At 45.9% G+C, this 7,325-nt stretch overlaps 1 pseudogene; it reads right to left on the bottom strand.

Moving 5' to 3' along the window:
* Window positions 1-1,540: 1,540 nt before the first annotated feature.
* Window positions 1,541-6,832, bottom strand: LOC123161848 (disease resistance protein RGA5-like; annotated as a pseudogene).
* Window positions 6,833-7,325: the final 493 nt, after the last annotated feature.

The following is a 7,325-nucleotide window of genomic DNA, read 5'->3' as shown; positions in this document are numbered from 1 at the left end:
ATCTGGGCCGGGGGCACACTGCCGACCACAGCACGTCACCACGCCGCCCCGCCGCCAAGGGGCAGCACCTCCACCTCGCCCTCTGCCGGGCTGCCGCCTAGCCGAGCAGCACCGCTGCCGGCCCCTGCCCCGGGAAGGGGAGCCGCATTGCGCAGGGGCGGGACCCGGAGGGGGGCGCGCGGCCGGCGCCGGGGGGGGGGGGGGGGTCCGAGAGATCTACTGTAATTCCCTAGTTGTCGATCAGTAGTGTTATCAACCATCGCCACGAGCCTGCCTAATCGCATTTGCTTCCGACAGAAGAGGCAATCATCTTGTAACATTTTTTTTTATTTGGTGGGTTTATTCGTTTGTAAATTAGCCATCAGAGCTGAATGAATCCTGTTACCAATCCTCTACACAGCTCGCTCAACCACGCAGGGATTACAAGGTCGATGTAACTCGGCAGCATGAACGAGCAGAGCCAGAGTGTGTTACGGTCAGGAGAGATTCCTAACAATAATAACATTCCCCTCTCCTTGAAATAAACTCGGCTTCCCATCCACTGAATTCCGACCACCAACCAAGATCACTACTTGGCAGCTAGTGCTAGCAAATCTCATCCAACGGTTGACAAATCCAACCTGGGCCAAGTATCTTGAGAAGCTAGACTGGGTTAGTGCTATTATTAAGTACAGTACCAAGTCAATTGAAAATCTAGAAAATATGTTCCAGAACCCAGACGAACCGAAATAGAGGGAGTTATGCGAAACAGGACGGGTGAGACACATGTGCATTTCTAGCTAGATAATCCAATTGTTTTATCTGTGGCGTAACACTTGCACACGTAAACATCCAAGAACAAGCATGAGCGTTCGTGGTTCTATCTATCACAAGCTCCGGACAAGCATGAGCTCCGGACAAGAGTCACAGTGAGAAAAGAAAACTTGAGGAACAACATGAAGCAAATCTGGAGCTACGGCTCTGAATCTTTTCATTGTACGAGTCTTGGCTGAATAAGCCAGTGCCAAGCAAAACAAAACAAGCCAACAGGGTTTCGGTCAACTCTTCACTAATAAGCCAATAAAAGCAAAACACCGCAACCAGGAAATAGTAGTGTTACAAATAATGCCAACTGAATTCAACCTTATAATGTATCGAGTCTTGACTGAATAAAGGAAATGAGGTACTGCATTCTTAAAGCATATGCAGAAAAAATAAATAGTTCGTCATGAACAACGTGCAGAAGCCTCCGTGTAGCAAAACACAGAAATCGAACATACATTGGACAGAACTGAGCCTTGGTTATTGGGAGCTGCGGCGGTACACCAACCAAACGAGATGCTGCTACCTGCAGTTGCCTATTGAAATGTTGGAACAGCATCCGCAGCAACTAATGAAATCACCGAAGGCCTGAAACTGGGAAAGTAAGAGGGAAAATCAGACAACATGGTAACGAGCATATTCAGGAAAAGAGAATTCATTGTTGCTTAGATGAGTAGACCGAACCTTAAGCGATGACATTCACAGGCGCTAACCAACTATCGCTGCTAAAAACTCGAATTTAATGGTGGGACAGTTTGGATGGGCTTCTGCTGCACGCTAAGCCAAGCCTGGGCTGTCTCTGTCTCTTCATCTCTGGGATTATCACACAGCAGACCAACCTTGACATGCTCGAGAGAAGGGAGGTGCCCCAGGCCGTAGTCAAGCTCACCACTTGCAATCGACGGCGCAGAGACCTTGAACTCAAGGTGCTCAACCCTTGGCATAGCTCCGGGTGGAAAAAGGCTCGGTGGTGACAGAAACCTTTTGAACTTGCAGCATGTTGCATATGGGAATGCGTCGGCGCTCACAACCAACGTTTCCATCACGCGGTGCGCATCGAGCTCCAGACACCGAAGAGCGGGCAGCATCCCAATGATCTGAATGTCATCCGCTTGCAGTTCTTCCACCTCTATTTTCAGGGTGGAGAGGTGAGGAAGTGACGTTGAATTGACCCACTTCGGAAGTCTCAAGAACAACACGTGCCATGTCTCAAAACTACGGAGGTGCGGAGAAGGCACCCAACTCTCAAAACCACCGCCAATATTCAGATTTTGCAGTTTCTGCAGGTTGCCTAGAGACTCGGCTAATATATTGCTCAGATCCTTGTCCAACAAATCACAGATAATATAGAGCGTCCTAAGCTCTGTCAGATGGCCCAACTCTTTAAAGATGTGAGGACATGAGGGTAACCTAACAGTTTTCAGCACTTCGAGGGAAGTCAGGCTCCCTAAACTAAACGACACTCGCTTGAACACGTCGAAACATAGGCATAACAAATTTCTTAGCTGAACAACACTTGCAGGTAACTCTTGTATTCTAGTATCTTGTATGTCCAGTGTCTGAAGAAGCTGCAACTTGCTTATGTCCTCTGGGAGTTCGCGGACATCTGCATTGCTTAGCCCTAGGTATCTCAGATGAATTAAATCCCCTACATACTTGAGGCTGATACCAGAGCTACTTTGATGGCTACCACAATTTCCAAGATCCAGCACACGTAAAAATTGGAAGCTTGAGAGAGATGGCAACCAATCACAGGAGGTAATGGGAGAGAAAACTGTTAAGGAGTATTAGTATTGGTCTAGGAGTTCTTATTAGTCTATGTTTAGTTTCCTTGCACCTCAAGTCATGTGTAATATATATATATGCCCTTTGAGCCTTCAATAAAGATAAGTTGCTTTCCTAACATGGTATTAGAGCTTAGGTTATTTTTTTCGGGCACCGCAACTCGCCCTCCGGATCGAGTTCTTCCTCTCGATCTCCCGATCCAATCTTGCTCGTGCTGCTGCCCTTCTCCTCTGATGGTCGACGCTGCCCCCTCTTGTTACAGCATGCCTCAATCTACATCAACGTGCTGCACTATGTGCTCCTCTCCTGATCTGCACGTGCACGTCACCCCGGCCTGCTGGTCAACGCCCCGACCTGGCCCCCGCTGCAGGTGCGTCTGCCCGCCTCCGCTGGACAAGGACGGGAGCTGCTGCACGCGATGGACAAGGCCATCCGCTGATTCAGCAAGGAGCGGCTGCACATGTCGATCTATTTGGCGTTGGCAATGCTTCGGCCAGATCGGGCCGCTGGCTGCTCGTGGATCCTGTCCAAGGTGGCCGATCCGCTGGTCAATTCCCAGTCAATCCACCGATCCCGTCCTGCCCGGCTGCTTCTTTACCAGAGGCGTCCTGGGCTGCTTCAGCCTTCTGTTGTTGCTCACAGGTTCCTCCTTGTGCAACTGCTCGTGCATATCCTCTGCCTACAACTGCTGGATTGGGGTGCTGCTACCAGCTACGTGATGCTGCTACGTGGTGATGCTACTACGTGGTACTACTACCTGCTACTACGTGTTGCTGTTAGTCACCCATGGATCAAGTTTTGCCGCCACTGCTAGATTTCCCTTCTAGTATGTGTTTTCTAGTATAATTTCCGCTGCGTCCACAAATCCGTCGATATTTTGTGTTTCTCATGTCATGCAAGTCCATCAAACTTTTGTCCGTCAGCCTTTTTCTGGTCATTGTCCTCTCTATAGGATTTATGTGGCCTCTCTTTGCATTGTTGATCTAAGCCTATTCTCTTGCCACCGAGCTTCTTTCGCCGTCGGTTTTCATGGGCCATGATTCTTTAAGCAATGCTTTATTCTCTGATGTGCCATCTTCTTTTGACAACCCATCTTCTCTTGATACTTATCTTGTATCTTCAAGTGATATGGTGTCTTCCTATGATGTGCCATCTCTTCGTTATCCCCTTTGGCGACTCGACAGGTTTTGGAGACTCTTCATGCTACGACGACACTCTCAAGACGCGGATTTGGATTATCATTTTTTTTAGTATTACACTTCTTCAAATGCAATGCTATTGCATACGCTTTGCATTTGAGGGGGGTGTTGAGGAGTATTAGTATTGGTCTAGGAGTCCTTATTAGTCTATGTTTAGTTTCCTTGCACCTCAAGTCATGTGTAATATATATATATGCCCTTTGGGCCTTCAATAAAGATAAGTTGCTTTCCTAACAAAAACAACAAATGTCCTCACTTTTGACAGACTAGTGCTATCAAACTGATGGTTCTGAACCTTTGCCTTGATATTATGAAGTGATAACCTGCGAAATTTCCTATGCATATTAGGTGCATGCCACTCTTCATTATCCAATATGGAGATAAAATTCTCTTCACTTGACAGTGAGCAGATAAGATCAAGAACCATATCATGTATACGGAAAGTTACAACTGTTCCTTTCTCATTGATATATGCTGGCTGGAGCAAACTTCTATTCATGAGTTCGTTGAAGTAGCTCTCTCCGATCTCAAATAAACTGCTTTCTTTTTTGTCACGCTGGATAAATCCTTCAGCAAGCCACCTCCATATCAACCAAACTCTCTCAACCTCAAAGTCTTCAGGAAAGATGCTTAGATATAATAAACAAGTCTTCAAATGAGGAGGCAAATCATAATAGCTGAGTGATAATATCCTCTTCATGTCCTTAGCAATACCATTTTGTGTAACTCCATGACCCATCGAATTGTACACATCCATCCACTCATGGTTTGGCTTTATCTGCTGATTACTTACCAGGAGGCTAGCTATTGTAATGATAGCTAATGGTACACCACCACATTTCTTCAATATATCTCTTGATACTATCCGCAAATCTTCTGGACATTTCTCCTCACTTTGAAATATTCTTCTATGGAAGAGTATTTGCGAGTCTTCATCAGAAAGAGGTTTCATTCTGTGAATTGTGCCATTAGTGGAAGAGAGACATGCTTCAGACACACTCACATTGCGGGTTGTTGTGATTACCCGACTCTGGAGTTTATTTTTATAGAGAGCACAATCTATATATTTCCATATGTCTTTTTCCCATATATCATCGATTACGATGAGGTACCTATGCGAATTATTTTGATAGCATTAGTTGGCAACTCATATATACTGTAACAAGGATAGACTGTAAGTACTATAGCAAACCACATGAGTTATATAACCAGTGAGGATATGCATGCATAACTATTAAGGAATGCAACAAAAAATGCTTAAAATTCTGCAGGACAAACTAAAATAAGACGAGTGCACAAAAATGAAATAAGTAGAATTTCATATGAAATTCAGTATGCATCTGACTACTTCACACATTCCGGAAATGTACACAAAAAGATAAGCACTACATGAGGAATACCTTTTATCCACAAGGAATTCACTGATTTCCTCGATGAGTAGATTTTCACCCTTTGTTGTATTATGAATGTCCCTGAACTTTACTTTGTCAAGGCCATAAAGTATGTCCTTGAAAACTTTCCGGATATCTGGTTTCTGACCCACAGGGACAAAAGCCGCACAATCAAATTGAGCTTTGATATTCTCATAAACTGCTTTGGTGAGGGTTGTCTTACCCAACCCACCAACACCAACAATAGAGATCGTCTTCAGTTGCTCCTCGGAACTCCTGTCCTCACAAATCAGTGTTTTGATAAGCTCATCCCTTGTGCGTTCAATGCCAACAAGCTCCCCTACATGTTTGTGCAGAGCTAATACACGAGGGTCAATGGTAGCACCATTGCTAGTGCTACACATGTCAAGCTCATACCTTTTACGCAGGTCCGTCAACTCCTTGGCAAGATCCTGAGCTTCGTCAATGGCATCACAGATTTGATGAAGTGCTTTGCCCTTACCAAACAATTTGGTGGTCTTCTTGAGAAACTTCTTGACTCGATTCCTCATGTCTGTTGGCTTGTTGCTAGAACCCTCATCCACACGCACAAGGAAGTCATCAACAACATCTTCCATGTCGCAAGAGAGGTCTCTCACCTTGCCAGCCCAAATCCGGACCGGCTCCTCAAGCTGGTCTGACGGCACCTCACCAACCTTACGAAGTACGGCATGCATCATCTCCAGCTCTGTAAGGAGCGATGTTACGCCTTTCTTCACTCGCTTCTCCAGGTTGTATTCTCCAACGAGGAGCTCACCAAGCTTACGGATGACGGGGCCCATGGCCCCAGCAGCAACCTCCATAACTCGAGCTTTATTTGTTTTTGCTCTTGATCATTATAGCATTGCCCCTTGGGTTGAAACTCTGCAATACAAACATAATTGTTTTCAGAGGACGGAAGAAGCAAAACCTGAACCTTATTGGTTGGTGAATGTAGCAGTACACAGAAGGCACACATGCAAACATAATGGTTTTCAGAAGACAGAAGGACAAAGCAGAAGTAGTAGAAGGGTACCTACCCTGAATAGCAGCTCTCAGATCCAATTTGCAAACCGACTCCTTGTGATGGCTACCAAAGATGAACTAGTGGAGAATAGATCCAGTTCTGCACATCATCAGAACCAGCAAATATTAAACAAAAAAGTTTGTACACAGGAGGATGAGGAGACAGCTAGAAGATACAAATGGTTTTCAGAGAACCACGGGATGAGCAAAAAGCTGAAGATTTTTAGTTGGTGAAAGCAACAGCTCACGAATGCATTACCATTCAACTGAAATGGAATAGCAACAATAGATAATCGGTCGAGGGGGAAACAGATGGAGCAAAAGCATCATCACCTAGATTGGCTCAATCAAGAGCTAGCACAAGTTGAAGAAGAGCGTCCTGACTGAACTCTGCACATCATGGATCTGCATCAAAACAAGAACAAATTAATGAGGCTGAAGCAAATGTATTGGACAGAAGACGAGGAGGAGAAATAGGTTGAAGGGTACCTTTGGCGCTGTCGTCGTCGTAGATTGGGAGGAGACCACCGTAGTCGCCGCAGAGAGCGGGAGACCAAGGAAAGAAGCAGCAAGTAGCACTAGTGTGGATACGGCCGGAGTGATTTGTGGTCGTCTCAACACACTCTACTCTCGTCTGGTTGATTTCAAACACACATGGATGCACGTGATGCCATACAGGGTTATGCGTGTACGGCATGTGACGCCGTTCACCCAATGCGCGCGTGCTTGGCTTCATCGTGTGTGCTGTGTTGCTCCCAAAAGGTGAACGGGAATCAAGAATCCAGTAACGTGCAAGCAGGCATTGGGGCTTGCAGCGCCTTAACCGATGGATTAGAGCACTACTTTTGAGTTTTTAACCCGATTCACTATGCATCACCCATCATTAGGCATTAGTTAACCTGTAAAATTAGTCCGCTAGCGACTCGGTTGGTCGGCGGTAAGAACGGATCTGGTCGCATCATCGATCTACCTAACGCGATTACATATGCATAAACTACTCCGGATTAGCATACACAAGTATGAAATGTGATACAATACAGGAAAAGGGAGATGCATTGGGGACACGGAGTTTCTGCTCCCGGGCTCAGCTGCACCCGCGTTGACG

Source organism: Triticum aestivum, chromosome 7B (genome assembly GCF_018294505.1).
Source record: "Triticum aestivum cultivar Chinese Spring chromosome 7B, IWGSC CS RefSeq v2.1, whole genome shotgun sequence".
NCBI classification, from domain to species: domain Eukaryota; kingdom Viridiplantae; phylum Streptophyta; class Magnoliopsida; order Poales; family Poaceae; genus Triticum; species Triticum aestivum.
This window is presented reverse-complemented; position numbering and strand designations above follow the sequence as displayed.